Here is a 21,587-nt window from a genome sequence, read left to right as displayed (position 1 = left end):
CAGGGTTTCACCATGTTGCCCAGGTTGGTCTTGAACTCCTGACCTCAAGTGATCTGCCCTCCTCGGCCTCCCAAAATGCTGGAATGACATGCATGAGCCACCACACTCGACCAGCATGGTTGGTTTCTTCTGGAGGCTCTGCGGGAGATGGTCCCATGCCTCTCTCCCAGCTTTGGGTGGTTGCTGGGAATCCTTTGTGTACTCTGGTTTGTAGATGCCTCTCTCCAGCCTCTGCCTCAAGTGTCACGTGGTGCTCTCCCTGTGTGTCCCTGTGTTGTCTTCATATCATCTTCCCTCTGCATGTCTCTGTGTCCAAATGTCCCTCTTCTTAAGACACACTAGTCATTGATTTATTTTTTATTTATTTTTTGGGGGGAACAGGGTCTCATCTCACTCTGTCACCCAGGCTGGAGTGCAGTAGGGTGATCACAGTTCACTGCAGCCTTCACCTCTAGGTTCAACCAATCCTACCACCTCAGCCTCCCGAGTAGCTGGGACCACAGGTGCACACTGGCTAATTTTTTGTAGAGATGGGGTCTCACCATGTTGTCCAGGCTGATCTCGAACTCCTGAGCTCAAGTGATCTGCCCACTTCAGCCTCCCAAAGTACTGGGATTACAGGATTGAGCCATCATGCCCAGCCTCATCAATTTAGGATATACCCTAATCCAATATGACCGCATCTTAACTTGATTATATCTGCAAAGACCCTCTTTCCAAATACGGCCATGTTCTGAGGTTGCAGGTGGACATAAATTTGGGGGACACTGTTCAACCTCACCCACAAGGTAATAAACAAGATGGAGAAAATTAGGCTTGCCAAAGGCCTCTGACACAGCTGGGATGGCCAGTGTTCAGCCTGTGGCTGAAAGACAACTGCATGGGCTGGAGGGTGAGACCTGCACGGGGCATGCTTGGCCAGCGATCGGTGTGGCAAAAGTGTCTTTGAGGAGAGTGAGTCTATTCAGACACCAGCTGTGGACAATTGCACTTTCCAAAGGCACATCCCCTGATTCTTCCTCCATCCCACATGCCCTTCCACAGTGCGACACTGACATTCGTCCATGGAGAGATGAGGTCTGGGTTTTCTTCCCTTGAACCTGCCAGATCTTTGTAACTTTTTGCTTTTCATTATGTATTTATTTATTTTGAGACAGGATCTCACTCTGTCCCCCAGGCTGGCGTACACGTGGCTCAATCACAGCTCACTCCAGCCTCGACCTCCTAGGCTCCAGCAGTCCTCCCAATCAGCCTCCCAAGTAGCTAGGGATACAGGCTCACACCATCACACCTAGCTAATTTTTAAAATTTTTTGTAGAAATGGGGTCTCATCACGTTGCCCAGACTGGTCTCGAACTCCTGGGCTTAAGCAATCCTCCTGCCTCAGCCTCCCAAAGTGCTGGGATTACAGGCTTGAACCACTGCACCCACCCTCAGAACTACATAACTTGTTTTTTTTTTTTTTTTAGACAGAGTCTCTCTCTGTCGCCAGGCTGGAGTGCAATGGCACAATCTCGGCTCACGGAAACCTCCACCTCCTCGGTTCAAGCAATTCTCGTGCCTCAGCCTCCCAAGTAGCTGAGATTACAAGTGCCTGCCACCACACCCAGCTAATTTTTGCATTTTTAGTAGAGACAGGGTTTCACCCTGTTGGCCAGGCTGGTCTTGAACTCCAGACCTCAGGTGATCCGCCCACCTCGGCCTCCCAAAGTGCTGGGATTACAGGCGTGAGCCACCACTCCCGGCCCCCTTTGTAACGTTTTATAGCTGCCTCAATAGAATGTAGCAGAAGGGACAATGTGTGACAGCTTTTGCCTAACTTGAGGCACACACCTTAGGAGCCCCAAGATGGCGTTAGAAGACCAGCTGCCCTGACCTCACTGTGCTGGAGAGGTGCCCAGGGAGCCCCACCAGTAAAGCTCACCTCTGCTCAAGTCTTCCCAGCCCAGGCACAGGTTATGAGAGTGAGGACACCTTGGAGATGGCCCCAGCCCAAGTCGGCACCCACCTGCAGGTGGACGAGAGACCCTGCAGAGAGCTGGAACTTCCCAGCCATTCCCAAATGCCTGACCCACAGAAACCAGGAGAAAATCTGAGTTATTGTTGCTTCAGGCCACTACATTTTGGAGTCATCTGTTATGCAGCAATGGATGGCTGATACAGGGAGATTATTTTGCTGAGTGGAGCTTGCAAATCTGGGCTATAGCAAAATCATCTGGGGCAGTGGAGGAAAGGCTGGGTTCTCCCATCTGGAACTCTCCTTCTTTGCCTTCTGTAAGGCCTATTTTTCAGTCTCCTCTAAATCAAATCTGAATATGCAAGTATTTTTATCTGTTGTATTTTATTTTACTTTTTGTTGATTTAATTTTTTTTAAGAGACAGGGTCTCACTCTGTTGCCCAGGCTAGAGTACAGTGGCATGATCATAGCACACTGTAGCTTCGAAATCCTGGGCTTAAGGGATCCTCCTGCCTCAGCCTCCTCAGTAGCTGGGACTACAGGCGTGTGCTACCATTCCCGCTAATTAAACATTTGTTTGTAGAGATGAGGTTTCACTATGTTGCCGAGGCTGATCTTAAACTCCTGGCCTCAAATGATCCTCCTGCCTTAGTCACCCAAAACCTTGGGATTAGCAAGTATTTTTAATGCCCATTTGAAGGGGCTCTGCCTGATCAGCCAGGCTTGGGGGGTTGGGGGGAAATCGCAGTGGGGCATTCTTTTGCCCAGGCTGTTCCCATTGTCAGGAAGTCCCTGGCCTGCCTTTTCACTCTCCCCTCAACCTAATGATTCTGTTTCATCCTATAGGACTCTGTTCCTTATGTTAAAGGAAAATACAGACAATTTTATATACTTTTTTTTTTGAAATGGAGTCTCACTCTAATGCCCAGGCTGGAGTGCAGTGGCATAATCTCGGCTCACTGTAACCTCCACCTACCAGGATCAAGCGATTCTCATGCCTTAGCCTCCCCAATAGCTGGGACTACAGGAGCATGCCATCACAATAGGCTAGTTTTTGTGTTTGTAGCAGAAACAGGATTTTCCCATGTTGGTCAGGTTGGTCTTGAACTCCTGACCTCAGGTGATCTGCCCACCTTGGCCTCTCAAAATGCTGGGATTACAGGTGCGACTCACCATGCCCAGACCATTTTGTTTAACAGTTGACAGCTTCTTTTTAAAAAAATAATAGCAACATATATACGCATTTGCCATTACTTTGAAATGCATTAAAATTAACATGCATTAATAATTGGAAAGAGGCATAGACAGATGTGATAAAACAGAGTCAATGTTCAGGACCGCATGTGGTGGCTCATGACTGTAATTCCAGCACTTTGGGAGGACAAGGTGCGCAGATCAGCTGAGGTCAGGAGTTCGAGACCAGCCTAGCGAACATATAGTGAAACTCCATCTCTACTAAAAAATACAAAAAGTAGCTGGGCGTGGTGGTGCATGCCTGTAGTCCCAACTACTTGGGAAGCTGAGGCAGGAGAATCGCTTGAACCCAGGAGGCAGAGGTTAGAGTGAGCCGAGATCACACCACTGCACTCCAGCCTGGGTGACAGAATAAGACTCCATCTCTCAAAAAAAAAAAAAAAAAAAGAAAGAGTAAATGTTCAGGGTGAAATCTTAGGTAGTGGCTAGATGGATGCTTGCTATAAAATTTTTGTAATAAAAGATTGGAAAAATGAGAAGAACAAACAACTACATAGCAAATACAATGAGCTAGATACGGTTCTAAGCCTTACATCTGCTAACTCATCCCAACCTCAGCCCAACCCATAAGGGATGTTCTATTGTGATCCCCATTTTACAAAGGAGGAAACTGGGGCATAATGAAGTTCAAGCCATGCTCAAGTTCGAAAGGTTAGCTGAGGGATACAGATGTGACTCTAACCCAGGCAGTCAGCTCCCAGGCTGCCCAAGCTTAACCATGACAACATGTCACCTCTCACCCATGTACTGCTGTTATAATCAGAAGTATTATACTTTCATAATTACAATACACTTACATTTAAGTATTATCATTATTATTATTATTATTATTTTAAAGACAGGGTCTGGCCCTGTTGCCCAGGCTGAAGTGTCGTGGCTTGATCATAGCTCACTGCATCCTTGAACTCCTGGGTTTAAGAGATCCTCCTGCTTCAGCCTTCTGAGTAGCTAGGACTACATGTATGCACAACCACACCCAGCTAACTTTAAAAATGTTTTTGTAGCTGGGTGCAAGTGGCTCATGCCTGTAAGGCCAGCACTTTGGGAGGCTAAGGTGGGAGGATCACTTGAGCCCAGGAGTTTGAGACCAGCCTGGGCAACATAGTGAAACCTTGTTACTATAAAAAAAAAAAATACAAAAATTAGCCAGGTGTGGTGTTGTGCACCTGTAGTCCCAGCTACTGAGGAGTAGGAGAATCACGTGACCCCAGGAGGTCGATGTTGCCGTGAGCTGAGATCACGCCACTGCACTCTAGCCTGAGTGACAGAGTGAAACCCTGTCTCAAACAAACAAACAACAATTTTAAGCCAGGTATCTCACTATATTGCACAGGCTGGCCTTGAGCTCCTAGCCAGAGGTGAGCCTCCTGCCTTAGCCTCCCAAAGTGCGGGGATTATAGGTACACGCCACCATGCTCAGGGTTTTTTGTTTTTTGGTTTTTGGTTTTTTTTGGGTAGAGACGGGGTCTCCCTATGTTGCCCAGGCTGGTCTTGAACTCCTGGCCTCAAGTGATCCTCCCACCTTGACCTCCCAAAGTGTTGGGATTATAGGCATGTGCCATTGTCCCCAGCCCATTTAAGTATTATGTACTGGGCTCTGCCATTCTTTTTGGGTGCCCATCAAAATTTGCCCTCCTATGTTTGACTGCCTCCCCACATGAGGCCACACCTTGCCAAAGAAAAAGCCAGATCTTGTTTTCCCAGACTCCCTTGCAGCTTGGGTAGGGACAGTCAGCTCTGCCCCAGAGGGTACATATCTGGCAAAGGTAGAGGCAGAAACACCTGGTATCTGGAGGCACAGAACCAGAGGGTGCCATACCCTGAGCCCAGCAGAACCAGCCATGCTCTGTGCCCGGTCCTGGCAGTGGGTACTGCTCTACTGTAGCAATCCCACCTGTGGTTGTGCTTTGTTTCTGGCTGTGTAAACTCCAAACCTGTATCTCTGCCCTCCTCGAGATTCTCCAAGCCACCTAATATCCTTTAATAAATTCCTTGTTCTTCCTAACACTAGAATGAATTCCTGCGGTGCCTCCCACAACTGACAGATACATTGTATTCTTAACTATAGAAAGAAAACTCTGCAGAGCTACAAGACTGGAAAGGAGCTACTGACAAGCTCAGTGGAATGGGTAACATACAATTTAAGGGAAATTTGACAAGTATATGTCCATATGTACAAGCTACAAGCTATCCTTGGAAGATCGTCTAGAAAGCGGCAACAGTAGCAGTCCCTAGGAGGAGTCTGAGTGACAGGGGCTCCAGGCACTGGGGCTTTCAAGACAGATCAGACTTGAAAGAAACTTTGGAGGAAGCAGAATACGGTGGCAGAGGCACTGAGAGAGCCAGGCTTCGCAGTGAACCTATTCAGATTGAAAATGCAGCTTTCCTGCTTGGGAGACTCACTGAATCTCTGATTTTAGACTTTTAGAATTCTGCAGCAGTGCACATATTGCCTATCAAAAAATAAATAACAATTAAGTTTATTAAAAAGGCAAATAAAAAAGATTAAATATTAATCACAGTGGTCTCTGGGCGGTTCTTTTTCCATTTCTTTGCACATTTTTGCCTTTTTCAAATATCTTAGCATGAGGATGTATGCTTTAAAAATCAAAAATAAAACAAAACAATGAGAAAGAACTGGAGCTACAGAATGGGAAAGAATATTTGCAGATCATGTATCTGATAAAGGACTTGTATCTAGAATCTATAAAGAACTCTTACAACGCAACAATGAAAAGACAACCCAATTAACAATGGGTGAAGAAACCAAATGGACATTTCTTCAAAGAAAATATACAAATGGCTGATAATAACATGTAAAGATGCTATCTGGGAAATGTAAATTAAAACCATAATGAGGTATCACTCCACACCTGCTAGAATGGCTAAATTTAAAAAGATGGACAATAGCTGGGTGTGGTGGTTCATGCTTGTAATTCCAGCACTTTGGGAGACTGAGGCAGGTGTATCACCTGAGGTCAGGAGTTAGAGACCAGCCTGGCCAACATGGTGAAACCCCATCTCTACTAAAAATATAAAAATTAGCTGGGCATGGTGGTGTGCACCTGTAATCACAGCTACTCAGTAGGCTGAGGCAGGAGAATCACTTGAACCTGGGAGGCAAAGGTTGCAGTGAGCCGAGATCGTGCCACTGCACTCCAGCCTGGCTGACAGAGACAGACTCTGTCTCAGGAAAAAAAAAAAAAAAGAGAGAGAGAGATGGGCAATAACAAGTATTGGTGAGGATATGGAGAAATTGGAACCCTCCTACACTGCTGGTGGGAGTACTAAATGTTGCAGCTGCTGTGGAAAATAGTTTGGCAGTTCCTCAAAGGTTAAATGCAGAGCTACTGTATGACTCAGCAAGGCAACTCCTAGGTAAATGCCAAAAAGAAATGAAAAGTCATTCACACAACGCTTACACATAAATGTTAACAGCAGCATTATTTATAATAGCCAAAAGGGGAGACATCCCAAATGTCCGTCAACTGATGAATGAATGAACCAAATGTGATCTCTCTATAAAATGGAATATCACTCAGCAATAAAAAGAAGCGATTTACTGATCCATGCTACAAAATGAATAAACATTGAAAATGCAATGGTAAGTGAGCCTGGGTGCAATGGTTCACACCTCTCATCCCAGCACTTTGGGAGGCCCAGGCAGGCAGATCACTTGAGCCCAGGAGTTTGCAATCAGCCCGAGTCACACGGAGAAACCCCATCTCTAGCCAGGCCTGGTGGTGTGCGCCTGTGGCCCCAGTTACTCAGGAGGCTGAGGTGGGAGGATCGCTTGAGCCCAGGAGGTGGAAGCTGCAGAGAGCTGAGATCACACTGCTGCACTCCAGCCTGGGTGACAGATGGAGACAGTGTCTCAAAAAACAAAACAAAACAACAACAATAACAACAACACATGATGCTCAGTGAAAGAAGCCAGACACAAAAGGCCACATAGTATATGATTCTACTTACATGAAACCTCTGGAATAGGCAAATCCACAGAGGCAGAAAGTAGATGAGTAATTGAAGGGAGTGGGAGAAGGCGGTACAGGGAGTGACTGCCTAATGGGTATTGGGTTTCTGTTTGGGGTGATGAAAAGGTTCAAAAATTGATTGTGGTGATGATGTCACTGCTCTGTGAATACACTAAAAGCCATCGAATCATGCTTTAAATGGGTGAACTGTATGATTATATGAATTATATCACAATAAAGCTCTATTCTAAATGTAAAAAATAGAAAGTGCTGGCTGGGCGCAGTGGCTCACACCTGTAATCCCAGCACTTTGGGAGGCTGAGGCAGGTAGATCACAAGGTCAGGAGATAGAGACCATTCTGGTTAACATGGTGAAACCCCGTCTCTACCAAAAGAAAAAAAAAAAAATTAGCCAGGCATGGTGGCGGGTGCCTGTAGTCCCAGCTACTTGGGAGGCTGAGGCAGGAGAATGGAGTGAACCCGGGAGGCGGAGCTTGCAGTGAGGTGAGATTGTGTCACTGCACTCCAGCCTGGGCGACAGAGGGAGACTCCATCTCAAAAAAAAAAAAAAAGTGCTGAAGGAAACTATGAAACAACCGCTTTTTTTCTTTTTCTTTTTCTTTTTTTTTTTTTTTTGAGACAGAGTCTCGCTCTGTCACCCAGGCTGGAGTGCAGTGACGCTATCTCAGCTCTTCTGCAACCTCTGCCTACCGGGTTCAAGCAGTTCTCCTGCCTCAGCCTCCCAAGTAGCTGGGATTACAACCACCTGCCACCGCACCTGGCTAATGTTCATATTTTTAGTAGAGACAGGGTTTCACTATCTTGGCCAGGCTGGTCACTAAACAGCATTTTTTCTATGAGGCTGTTTTTACTCTTTTGTTTTTTTGTTTGGGCATTTTGTGTGTTTTGTTTCCAGGCCCTAGCAGAAAACTGGAGCCCAGAAAATGGGTAGGTGGATGGATGAATGGATGAATGATTGGATAATGAGATGACTGAACGATCGGATGGGTGGATGAGTGGGTAGATGGAATTTCCAATGTGGTCCCTCCTAGAGCTTCCTTTTTCCTTTAACTCACCCAAAAGTAACAGAGATGCAACTACTCCAAAATGATTCTCCTTTCAAAACTCTCCATTCCAGCAGCGTCTGAGCTCAGGCAAAAAACCACTCACCAAGATACAGAGTCACTACACTTCCTGCCACATTTCCTCTCCTTTGCCCAAAGTAGCTGCAAGTGGGAACCACTGGAATCCCATACACACTTCCTAAAAGCAGGCGCAGAGGCGCGGTGTGTGTGTTCCAGGCCTGAGCCCCAGGCTGTGGGGTTCTCAAGACAGATCAGACTCGGAACAAACCGCTGAGAAAGCAGGATAAGGCGGCGAGCTCACTGCAGAGCCAGGCTTTGCAGTAGACACATCTAGGTTCAAACGCAGCTTTGCTGCTTGGGCAACTCACTGTCTCTCTGGGTTTTCAGCTTCTTATCTGTAAAACAGTGCCAGTAACACCCTCCTCATGAAGTCCACGCCTCTTCAACACCAGTATTAATGAGGTGTTCGCTCGGGACCTGGTACCTAGCACTTAGCTTCCTTCTTTCCCCGACCACCTCTGTGCCTGGCCTCCCCTGGCCTGACACACTCTATGGTGTGGTCACCTTCATAAGCTCTGGTTTCAGATGACCTGGATTGAGTACAGGCTTGGCTCCTCCACTGTGTGACCTTGGGCAAGACACTTAACCTCTCTGTGGCTCAGTTTCCTCATCTGTAAAATGGGGTTAATAATAATAGCTGCCATATAAGTTTGTTCTGAGGATTAAAGGAGATAAATCGTACAGATCTCTGAGGTCAGTGACTAGCATATACTTTGCACTCTGTGAATACTGACAATAATAGCCCTGCATAGCAGCATACTCCTACAAGAAGCCCTATCTGAAAGACGGTAGGGGGCAGTGGACACTTGGCAGTTGGCCCTGCAGGGGAAATGTGGCCCATCCATTGGGCCTCCCCGACGGTTCCTGGACTTAGCAACCCTATTTAATCCTGTGGAATAACGACAGTTCTACTACCCTGCTTTATGGCCATCCTATCTGTGGTTTTGAACAGGAAGCCGTCTTTCCTCCCAGACACTCTGGTGCCTTTCCTGGTCTCCATGGAAACAGGCCAGGCTTGGTGCTGCCGACTGGCCTGGAGTCAGGGTTTGGTGGAGGACAGGTTGGAGGCCATGTGCTTACCTGGGGGCACCAGGGAAAGGACCATCTTCCAGATGGACTTCATGGAATGTTCTTTTCCTGATGCCCGGAGCTTGAGTGAGGGGTACCCTCAGAACTTCTGCAGAGAGAGTTTCAGAAGCTGATGTTAAAGGAACAGGCTGAGGCTGGGTGCAGTGGCTTACGCCTGTAGTCCCAGCACTTTGGGAGGCCGAGGCAGGTGGATCACTTGAGGTCAGGAGTTTGAGACCAGCCTGGCCAACATGGTGAAACCCCGTCTCTACTAAAAATAAAAAAATTAGCTGCGAGTGGCGGCGAGCGCCTGTAATCCCAAGCACCAGATACTCGGGAGGCTGAGGCAGGAGAATCATCTGAACCCAAGAGGCAGAGGTTACACTGAGTCAAGATCAGACCACTCCACTCCAGCTTGGGCGACAGAGCGAAACCCTGTCTCTAAAACGAAAAAAAAGAAGCTGATGTTAAAGAAATAGGCTGAGGCCAGGTTTGGTGGCTCACGCCTGTAATCCCAGCGCTTCGGTAGGCTGAGGCAAGCAGATCACTTGAACTCAGAAGTTTGAGACCAGCCTGGGCAACATAGTGACACTTCATCTCTACCACAAAATAGTAATAATAATACAAACATTAGCCAGGCATGGTGGTGCATGCCTGTAGTTCCAGCTACTTGGGAGACTGAGGTGGGAGGATCACTTGAGCCCGGGAGGTCGAGGCTGCAGTGAGTCATGATCACGCCACCGTACTCCAGCCTGGGTGACAGAGTGAGGCCTTGTCTCAAAAAAAAATTATATATATATATATATATATATATATATAAAATAAAAAATAAAGGAACAGGCTTGGGGTGGTTTCCCATGGTCAGCCGCCTCTCAGCTCAGCTGGGCAGCTCTTCCCTGCTTGCTAAGACTGAACCCATTTTTTATCTCATCTGATGCCTGCCACAATAGCAGAGAAAGTGGGGATTTCCAGACCCATTTGACAGATCAGGCAATGGGGGCTCAGAGAGGGTAAGCAATTTGCCTAAGTACACACAGCTGGTTCTTCCTCTTCCAACGTTCCTCACTTTGCACCATTCCCTTTTTGATGACCTTTGTGGGAGTCACTGCTTCTGATCCAGAATCAGAGTATTATTTAAAATAAAAGATAATAATGGTAACTAAAGTTTGAATACCTACAATGTAGCAGGCATTTCCTACACATTATTCCATTTAATCTTCAGAGCATATTTTTTTTTTTTTTTTTTTTTTTTTTTTTGAGATGGAGTCTCGCTCTGTCGCCCAGGCTGGAGTGCAGTGGCCGGATCTCAGCTCACTGCAAGCTCCGCCTCCCGGGTTTACGCCATTCTCCTGCCTCAGCCTCCCGTGTAGCTGGGACTACAGGCGCCCGCCACCTCGCCCGGCTAGTTTTTTGTATTTTTTTAGTAGAGACAGGGTTTCACCGTGTTAGCCAGGATGGTCTCGATCTCCTGACCTCGTGATCCGCCCATCTCGGCCTCCCAAAGTGCTGGGATTACAGGCTTGAGCCACCGCGCCCGGCCCAGAGCATATTTTATTAAATATCCCAGAGCAGGTATTGGTGTCCCTTTTGGGGATCCCTCCCACACATACTTCAGACAGGCCTTTGACATTGCTAGGGAGACACGTGAGGTTCCCACTAGTGAGCTCTGCCATGGGGCCTCACAGTTACTCATTCACTAAATGCTAAAGCAGGTATTGAGCACCTACACCTTATCAGGTCCTTGACAAACTGTGAAGCAGGTGCACTGCTTTGTGAATTTCCAAACGGATCACCACCCAGCTTGGTATGAGGTAAAGGCAAAAGGGAAAGGAAAGGAGATGGGAAAGGAGGGGAATAAGGTGGGGAGGGGTGGGAATGAGGTAAGGAGGGGAGGGAATGAGGTGGGGAGGGGTGGGAATGAGATGGGGAGGGGTGGGAATGAGGTAGGGAAGGAAGGGAATGAGGTGGGGAAGGGAGGGAAGGAGGCGGGGAGGGGAGGGAAGGAGGCTGGGAGGGGAGGGAAGGAGGCGGGGAGGGAAGGGAAGAAGGCAGGGAGGGGCGGGAAAGGGGCGGGGAGGGGAGGGAAGGAGGTGGGGAGTAGGTGGGGAGGGAAGGGAAGGAGGTGGGGAGGGGAGGGAAGGAGGCAGGGAGGAGAGGGAAGGAGGCGGGGAGGGGAGGGAAAGAGGTGGGGAGGGGAGGGAAGGAGGTGGGGAGTGGGTGGGGAGGGAAGGGAAGGAGGTGGGGAGTGGGTGGGGAGGGAAGGGGAGGGGTGGGAATGAGGGGGGAAGGAGGTGGGGAGGGAAGGGAAGGGGGTGGAGGAGTGGGAAGGGGTGGAAAGGAGGTGGGGAGGCGAGGGAAGGATGCCACAGCCACAAAATGCAGAGGCCACAGCCATGACTGTGGGATGGGGAAAAGATGAAGGGAGTTGGGCCGTTTTATCTCCAGGAGATGGGGCTGGAGGGCTTGGAGAGGGCCTGGGGAGTGGGAGGTGGCTGTAGAGGTGAGACTCCCCCAGCCCTGGACCAACAGCCAGGGCTCCATGGTGGGGCCAGACGGTCCCACCTTGGGTGGAGGCTGAGCGCGTGTGAAGCACTGCCCTGTGCCTTCCCTTGCCTGGCCTGGCCGCCATCACAGGCCCACCCCCGGGGAGAAGATTCTAGGAGGAGGGTCCAGGCCAGGCCTGAAAGGACTTCACTCCTTGGTAACTATCCCTCAGGGTTGACCCAGTGACACAGGTTCTAGGGACCCACTTCTAGGTTTGCCGCCTCCATCTCCACCTCCACCCCCACCCCCACCCCCACCCCCACCCCCACCCCCACCTCCACCTCCACCTCCACCTGAGTTCCCGCATCCCCTCCCAAAAGCCAGCACTGCTGGGTGCAGTGGCTCACGCCTGTAATCCCAGCACTTTGGGAGGCCAAGGCAGGCAGATCACTTGAGGTCAGGAGTTCGAGACCAGCCTGGCCAACATGGTGAAACACATCTCCACTGAAAATACAAAAATTAGCTGGGCGTGGTAATGTGCGCCTGTAATCCCAGCTACTAACGAGGTTGAGACAGAAGAATCGCTTGAACCTGAGAGGTGGAGGCTGCAGTGAGCCGAGATACCATTACTGCACTCCTGCTTGGGCAGCAGAGTGAGACTCTATCTCAAAAAAAAAAAGAAAAATTAAATTAAATTAAATGGTTAAAACGGTAAATTTTATGTTATATATATTTAACCAGAATACAAAAAACAAACAAACAAACAAAAACCTGCCAGAACTTTAGCACAATGGTGAACTCGGCATAACCCACCAATGGCCAATGTGGATGTTTTACCAAATTGGCTCAATGGGGCTGTGAGTGGGAAAACTAAGGCTGGTGCTATGTGGACCTGAGCTTGGCTGCACCTGCCACAGGTGGGAAGTGAGGCTGAGGTGGCAAGGAGAGGCAGGGCCGAGGGGGTGTGGAACGGCGTGAGGCCAGGAGCAGAGCTGAGCGGCCACTGGCTGTCCTCGGCAGAAGCTGGTGGGGCACCCTGGACAGCTCAGACTGAGCCACAGGCACTGGCTAATAGTAGCTCATACCATTATTGAGCACTTGCTGTGTACCAGGAATTTCTACAGACCTTCGAAGTACCATGGTTGATCTCCACTACACAGATGAGGAAACTGAGGCCCAAAGGAGAAAAGCAGCCTGCCCAAAGCCCCCATTTGACAGGTGGCAGTGCGAGGCCTGGAGCCACATCTTTCATAGCTGTCCTCTCCCTGCTGGCAGCTCTGCCTCCAGCAGCCATTCACTGGGGAGGTGCCTGGTGCTAGGCTGGAGCTTCCAGCACTGGCCCTCACTTCCCTGGGCATCCTGAGGGCTCTGGCTGTGCAAGCAGTGGGCCTCGGTCTACAGGCACGTCCTTCATGGAAGTTGCTGGAAGCAGATGTAGGCCAGGCCAAGACTCAGGGTCAGTGATTCTGTTCTGTCTGGGGACGGGAAGCTAAGGGGATCACCTCTCCAGCCCCTCCTTTGGGGGCTCACAGAGACCTCTGGGGAAGAGGTGATGGAAATTGAAGTGGACTCTTGCTCTCCTGCCCTCAGCCCAGGGGCTGAGCCACTCCAGGAGGGTTTCAGAGGCCTGCCCCACCCCCAGTTGCTATTAGTGCTGCCATGGCCAGCCACCACCGCCTCAGGAAAAAGAGGAAGTGGTCAGAAGCCAGCAAGAGAGAGCCTTAAAAGAGGACATGTCCCAACCCTCACAATCCCCTCCCCGTCAGGCAAAGTGGAGGAGCTGGTCGGGCGCTTCTTGGAACCTTCCACCCAGGGAAGCTGGAAACTGCTTTCACCCCACAATGATGTTCTAAAAACACCCTAGAATTCTGAGGGCCTCCAGGCTTCCAGCATCAGGGAACTCTGAGAGGCAGAGGTGGGGAACGGTGGAAGCTCCCAGCTCAGTACCCAGCACTCACTCAGCAGGCTCATAGTTCATGCGTGATAGAGGGGGCCTACGTCACAGTGAAGAGTTGTAGGTTCAAATCCTAGCTTTTTAATATATATTATATACCTATATTATATATATATATATATATATATATATATATATATATATATATATATATTTTTTTTTTTTGAGACGGAGTCTCGCTCTGTGGCCCAGGTTGGAGTGCAGTGGCCGGATCTCAGCTCACTGCAAGCTCCGCCTCCCGGGTTTACGCCATTCTCCTGCCTCAGCCTCCCGAGTAGCTGGGACTACAGGCGCCCGCCACCTTGCCCGGCTAGTTTTTTGTATTTTTTTTTTTTAGTAGAGACGGGGTTTCACCGGGTTAGCCAGGATGGTCTCGATCTCCTGACCTCGTGATCCGCCCGTCTCGGCCTCCCAATATTATATATTTTTTATATTTATTTTTTGAGGTAGACTCTTGCTTTGCTGCCCAGGCTGGAGTGCAGCGGCATAATCTCGGCTCACTGCAACCTCCGCCTCCCAGGCTCAAGCAAATCTCCCACCTCAGCCTCCCGAGGAGCGAGGATTACAGACACCTGCCATCACATCCAGCTGATGTTTATATTTTTAGGAGAGACAAAATTTCACCATGTTGGCCAGGCTGGTCTTGAACTCCTGACCTCAGGTGATGCACCCACCGTGACCTCCCAAAGTGCCGGGATTACAGGTGTGAGCCACTGCACCCGGCCTCTTTTACATATTTATAGGGTAAAAAGTGACATTATGATCTATGAGTACAATGTGGAATAATTAAACCAAGCTAGTGAACATATCCATCACCTCCAACACTTAACTTTTTTGTGATGAGAATGAATCTACTCTCTTAGCAATTTTGAAATGTACCATACTCTATTATTAATGACATTTACCATGCCATACAATAGGTCTCAAAAAAAACCTGTATTCCTCCTTTCTGAGATTTTGTACCCTTTGACCACCATCTCCTCATTTCCCCTCCTCCAGCCTCTGTAACTGCCATTCTACTCTCTGCTTCTATGAGTTTGACTGTTTTAGATTCCACATATGTGAGAACATGTGATATTTGTCTTTCTGGGCCTGGCTTATTTCACTTAGCATAATGTTCTCCACCTTTGTCCATGTTGTCACAAATGACAGAATTTCCTTGGCCATCAGTCTCCAGTTCCAGGCTGGGCGCAGTGGCTCACTCCTGTAATCCTAGCACTATGGAAGGCTGAGGCAGGTGGATCACCTAAGGTCAGGAGTTTGAGACCAGCCTGGCCAACATAGTGAAACCCCATCTCTACTAAAAGTACAAAAATTAGCTGGGCATGGTGGAACGCACCTGTAATCCCAGCTACTAAGGAGGCTAAGGCAGAAGAATCACTTGAACCCTGGAGGCGGAGGTTGTAGTGAGCCGAGATTGCACTACTGTACTCCAGTCTGGACAACAAGAGTGAAACTCTGTCTCAAAAAAAATAAATTAAATAAATAAATAAATAAATAGGCCAGGCGCGGTGGCTCACGCCTATAATCCCAGCACTTTGGGAGGCCGAGATGGGTGGATCACGACGTCAGGAGATCGAGACCATCCTGGCTAACACGGTGAAACCCCAGTCTCTACTAAAAATACAAAAAATTAGCCGGTCGCAGTGGCGGGTGCCTGCAGTCCCAGCTACACAGGAGGCTGAGGCAGGAGAATGGCGTGAACCTGGGAGGTGGAGCTTGCAGTGAGTCGAGATTGCACCACTGCACTCCAGCCTGGGTGACAGAGCGAGACTCCGTCTCAAAAAAATAAAATAAAATAAATAAATAAATACATAAATAAATAAATAAATAAATAAATAAAAAGGTTGGGCACGGTGGCTCATGCCTGTAATCCCAGCACTTTGGGAGGCCGAGGCAGGTGGATCATGAGATCAAGAGATCAAGACCATCCTGGCTAACACCGTGAAACCCCATCTCTACTAAAAATACAAAAAAATTAGCCAGGTATGGTGGCGGGCGCCTGTAGCCCCAGCTACTCAGGAGGCTGAGGCAGGAGAATGGCCTGAATCCAGAAGGCGGAGCTTGCAGCGAGCCGATCACGCCACCGCACTCCAGCGTGGGCAACAGAGGGAGACCCCATCTCAAAATAAATAAATAAATAAATAATCCAGTCCCCGTTCTGCTTTTTAAAGGCTGAATAGTAGTCCATTGTAAACATGTGGCACATTTCTTCATGCACTGATCTGTTGATGGACACTTAGGTTGATTCCATAATTCAGCTATCGTGAATGATGCTGCAATGAACCTGACAGTGCAGGCATCTTTCAACAAACTGATTTCAAAACTTTTGGGTAAATATCCAGAAGTGGGATTGCTACACTGGACTTTTTTTTTTTTTTTTTCCTGAGACATCACCCAGGCTGGAGTGCAGTGGTGCGATCTCAGCTCACTGCAATCTTTCCCTCCCAGGTTCAAGGGATTCTTCTGCCTCAGCCTCCTGAGTAGCTAGGATTATGGGTGCCCGTCACCATGTCCAGCTAATTTTTTTGTTGTTGTTGTATTTTTAGTAGAGATGGAATTTCACTATGTTGGCCAAGCTGGTCTCGAACTCCTGGCCTGAGGTGATCGGTCCGCCTCGTCCTCCGAAAGTGCTGGGATTACAGGCATGAGCCAGCATACCCAGCCAAACTGCTGGATCTTACATATTGTTTTCTATGTTTACTAAAACATATATATCTCTATGTGTTTCTAACTTTTTTTTTTTCACAACGGGATCATATTATTCTACTGCTCTTTTGACTTAACAGTATATTGTAGATCTCTTTCTAGGTCAGCATATCCAGCCAAGTTTCTTTTTCTCAGCCATGGCACTTTGCATTCCATTGTGCAGATGGATTACAGTTAAGTGAAGCAGCTGTCCATTGATGGACATCTCAGCTCTTTCTAGGTTTGTGTCTTTGCTTCATAAGCAACGAATCTTTGGACATGTATCCTTGAACACTGGAGTGAGTATATCCACAAGGAAAGAAAAACCATTTGCCATGTAAATGCTGGACACATATCAAAACAATTTTGATAGAAACACCAAATTGTCCTCCAAATACTTCACTGCTTGAATTGGTAACACTCATCTATTTCTTTATTTAACGAAGGCCAGGCACAGTGGCTCATGGCTGTCATCCCAGCACTTTGGGAGGCCAAGGTGGGTGGATGACTTGAGGTCAGGAGTTCGAGACCAGCCTAGCCAACATGGTAAAACCTCATCTCTACTAAAAATACACAAATTAGCTGGGTGTGATGGTAGGCGCCTGTAATCCCAGCGACTCGGAAGGCTGAGGCAGGAGAATCACTTGAACCCATGAGGCGGAGGTTGCAGTGAGCCAAGATCATACCACTGCACTCCAGCCTGGATGACAGAATGAATGAGACTCCATCACAAAAAAATAAAAAATAAAAAATAATTTATTTAGTGAAAAAAGGCTAGTTTGTTTAAAGCATATAATTTGACAAAAATCAATCAAGCGATTTTTAAAAGTCTGCCTCTTCAGGGATTATAGAGATGTTAAAAAGCAACCCAGATGGGTTTAGAGAACAGGATCTTTGGCTGAGTTAGCTCCTAGCCTCCCAAATAAACCACCCAACCAGTTGTGCGAGAACATGTAAATCAAACCCCTGGTTTGGCTGCCGGGCATCCTAGACTGCTGTTTCCTGCCTGAGGGGCCCCTTGTGAAAGTCGCAGTGGAAAGCAGCTTCAGTGAGCATCACAGCCTGGAAGTAATCCACACCCTCATCTTCTACCCTGAGCTCTCTCCTGCCACCCCCCACAGTGCCTGGAGAGGTCCCCTGCAGGAGGCAAGGAGCCAGATTCAGTCATAGTCAAGACTCTGTTTCAATCCCAGCTCTGCCAGTGTCTCACCAAGCCTCTCTGAGCCTCAATTTTCCTAATCCGTCAAATGTGCCAGATAAAACCTAACTGGTTAACAGGGTTGCAATGAGGATAAGATGTGGAAACAGATATGAAAGATATCACTGGAAACAGATATCACTGGCTTTCCTTCCTTCTGTTTTGGGTTTACCATCAAGTCTACAAATGAGGAATAGGAGATCCGAGTCTGGGGTTTTCTGACCACAAGTGCTTTCCCAGAAACAGTCTTCTTTGAAGTTATTTTTTTTTATTTTGAATAGTTTATACAGGCACATGGTATGCCATTCAAAAGGACTAAAAGAGTAAGTGCAAGAAGTCCCCTGCTTACCCCTAATGTCCCCTTCCCCAATCCAGTTCTCCTCCCCGAGGCATCCTTAGTCATCTCTTTCTTGTGTCTCCTTTCAGATTCAGTCTTTGACATTTCCACAAAAATGCAGCATTCTGCATACCCTGCTCTGCACCTTGCTTTATTTTATTTTTATTTTTTATTTTTTAAGTTTGAGACAAAGTCTCACTCTGTTGCCCAGGTTAGAGTACAGTGGCACCATCTCGGCTTACTGCAACTTCCACCTTCCAGGTTCAAGCAATTCTCGTGCCTCAGCCTCCTGAGTAGCTGGGATTATAGGCATGTGCCACCATGCCCAGCTAAATTTTGTATTTTTAGTAAAGATGGGGTTTCACCATGTTGGCCAGGTTGTCTCAAACTACTGGCCTCAGCCGGGCGCAGTGGCTCAGGCCTGTAATCCCAGTACTTTGGGAGGCTGAGGTGGGCAGATCACCTGAGGTCAGGAGTTCGAGACCAGCCTGGCCAATATGGTGACACCCTGTCACCTTTTGCATTTTTAATAAAGATGGGGTTTCAACATGTTGGCCAGGCTGGTCTCAAACACCTAACCTCAAGTGATCTGCCCGCCTTGGCCTCCCAAAGTTCTGGAATTACAGGCGTGAGCCACCGCGCCCAGCCCCATTAATATTCTTAAATTTTGTCATTTTGAAAATGTTTGAGTGTGTCTGCAGGAGAAATTCCTAGAGGTGGAATCACTGAAGCTGTACATATATGCCTTTGTAATTTTGAAAGCTATTGCCAAATTGCTCTTTATAGAGGATAAACCCATTAATACTATCAATAGTACTGTCTGAGGATGCTTGACCCAGAAGCTTGTCATACGTTTTTAACTTTCATCTAACTGTGTCCTGGCTAGCAAGGTGGTTGGTGTACGTTTGCTGAATCCCTGTAGGTGACAAGATTTCCTTACCTTTTTGCCTGTGAATTTTGGCTGGAATTTGAATGAAATTATAACTCCCAAAATATGACAAAGTCCCCTGTGCTCTCCTGGAGCAGAATTCATACTCCTGGTTACAAAGCACATCTGTTTGCTTTGTAGGCTCTGCTCATTCCAAGAGAAGAGGGCAATGAAGGTGTGTCAGGCACTGTATCAGTTACCTGGTCAATGTTTTCAAGCCTGAGAAGTAGGAATTATTAATATGCCCACTTTACAGATGCTTGGGAGGTTAAACTGCATGTTTACTCAAGTTCGAGTGAGAAATAATCAATTCAGACACGAATGGCATCACAGAAGTGTGTGTTGCTCTTATTCTCTGCCTCCTTGGGTGTTGGGGATGGAGAGTGACAAAACCAAACCCACTTAAATTCAAAATCCAAAAGTTGTTCATCCCCTGCCGGTGCTGGGGTGAGAGCCCCTCGGTTCCCACCTCCTGGCTCTTGGACTACGTGAAAACGACCCTCCCCAGAAGGTACCACTGTTGGGGCTCACCCCGCCCCGGCGGCCATTTGGACTACATTTCCCAGAATGCAGTGCGTTCACCGCTGCGGCCATGCTTCCGTTTCCGCCCTCAGATGTTTTCCGGGAGTTGGGGTGTTCACCTGTGCTAGGGGTGAAAACGCAAGCACTCAGGGCACCCTGCTGGTGGTGGCGGCGGCCCCCTACGTGGCACAACTAGATGAAGTTATAAACCGGGAAGCACTGTGGAGGCTGAAAGCATTTCTACCTTACTTTATGCAGCAGGCCAACCCTGTTTGTGGCCACAGCGCCCTGAGCAGCCATGGGTTGGTCCTGTCTGACTTTGGGGTTAATAGAAGTTCCATTCGACTTTGGCATAGTCTTGCCTGCTGAGTTTTCTAGGGGCCATGAAATTCCTTCCCTGGTTCTGTGACATCATGTTGTCTCCAGAGGTGCATCTTTGTTCTTCCTCCTTCAGACATTTAGTCCCTTCTAATAAAGAAAAAGGAAGGATGCACCTTTGAATGGGCTAGTCTCGAGACAGAGAGTCAGTTCGTTCATTATATGACAGCCAGGAAGTTCAGGAATAAAGTCTGGCCGCTGAACTCAGCCTCTGAATGGATAACTGAAAGCAGAGGTTCCCAAGTGGGACTCTGTTTAAGCATACATGCCCATGCCCCTCCAGATCTGCTGAATCAGCCTGGGCCAAGCTCCCCACTGAACCTAATGTCAGCCAAGGTCACAACCTGAGATTTACAAGAAAAATGTGAAACACCAGCATTCTAGACTTAACCTACTTTTTCTTATAGAAGCTATCAGACTGCCCACCTTGAGAACAGTAAATGTGCATAATTTATCTCTGTATCCCCAGGAGCCAACCACATGCAGCCCACAATAGGGAGCAGACTTGGGGTTGACATCCAGCTGGTAATTACCATATGGCCTGCAGTCTGTGGCCAGTGGCCGTTAGTTAGTTAGGGTCCATGTCATCCTGGTTGTTAAATATGTTGAATGCAACCCTGAGTTATAGTCGTTGTTTGGATGCAACTGAGCAAAATTCAACTTGGGAGAGGCAGAGGATGGTCAAACATGAAGATTTTAGGTGACAACTCTAAAGGATATTGCAACTTATAGAAAAGAGAGGTTTCTGTGGCCACAGGTCGTCCAAGAAGGCTTCTGGCAACTCTCCTTACCTCTCATGGGTCAGCACTAGGTCACATGCCCTTCCCGGCCAATCAGTGGGAGGGGGGCTAGGAATGCCATCACTGGCTTAGACTAATCAAGATTGAATCTTGGGCAGCTGGGTTACCCAACACAATCTTTTCTAGTTAAGCCGTGCAGTGACCTGAATGCAAAACCCAGCCCTGTTGCTGGAGGTCATTTATAACCAGCACTTAATCATCTTATATTCTTTGCTGAATGTTTATGGAATCGACAGGAAAAAGGTTCCACTGCATAACATTCTTTTTAAAGTCCAGGTTTGGGGTTAAGATGAGACACTTTGGCTCCAGAAAAACCAACCCTTCTTCCTTTCTCCTTCCTTCCTGCAGCATCAAGCCTGTTGGCCCCCTTTTTCACCACTCCAGATTCTCTCAACAATTCCAATTCCTGGACTGGGAACAGTAGCTCACGCCTGTAATCCCAGCACTTCGGGAGGCTGAGGCGGAAGAATCGTTTGAGCCCAGGAGTTCAACATCAGCCTGGGCAACATAGTGAGATCTTGTCTATACAAAAAAATTTTTTAATTTGTTGGGTATGGTGACCCACGTCTGTAGACCCAGCTACTCAAGAGACTGAGGTGGGAGATCACTTGAGCCCAGGAGGTCAAGTCTGCAGACAGCCATGGTCTGGGAGACAGAGCAAGACTGTCTTAAAAAAAACAAACTTGCCTCCTCATCATCCCCACCAGCTTCACCATCATGACTGCTGTTTATGGAGTGCCAAAAGATTTGGAATTTTTTTGGTTACAAGTAAGAAGAAAAGTCACCTCAATCTGTTTTAATCAAAAAGGGAAGTTGGCTGGGCGCGGTGGCTCACACCTGTAATCCCAGCACTTTGGGAGGCCGAGGCGGGTGGATCACGAGGTCAGGAGTTTAAGACT

At 48.0% G+C, this 21,587-nt stretch overlaps 1 long non-coding RNA gene across 1 annotated transcript in view; it reads right to left on the bottom strand.

Moving 5' to 3' along the window:
• LOC140711707 (uncharacterized) overlaps positions 1-21,587 on the bottom strand; it is a 36,454-nt gene that overhangs the window by 9,894 nt on the left and 4,973 nt on the right. Inside the window, exon 2 of the long non-coding RNA XR_012092995.1 lies at positions 9,412-9,508. This is a non-coding gene — a long non-coding RNA (uncharacterized lncRNA). The remainder of the gene's footprint in view (positions 1-9,411; positions 9,509-21,587) is intronic.

This window comes from Chlorocebus sabaeus, chromosome 5 (assembly GCF_047675955.1).
Source record: "Chlorocebus sabaeus isolate Y175 chromosome 5, mChlSab1.0.hap1, whole genome shotgun sequence".
Taxonomy (NCBI): Eukaryota; Metazoa; Chordata; class Mammalia; order Primates; family Cercopithecidae; genus Chlorocebus; species Chlorocebus sabaeus.
Note: the sequence above shows the minus strand (reverse complement) of the source record. Positions and strands in the feature narration are given on the sequence as shown.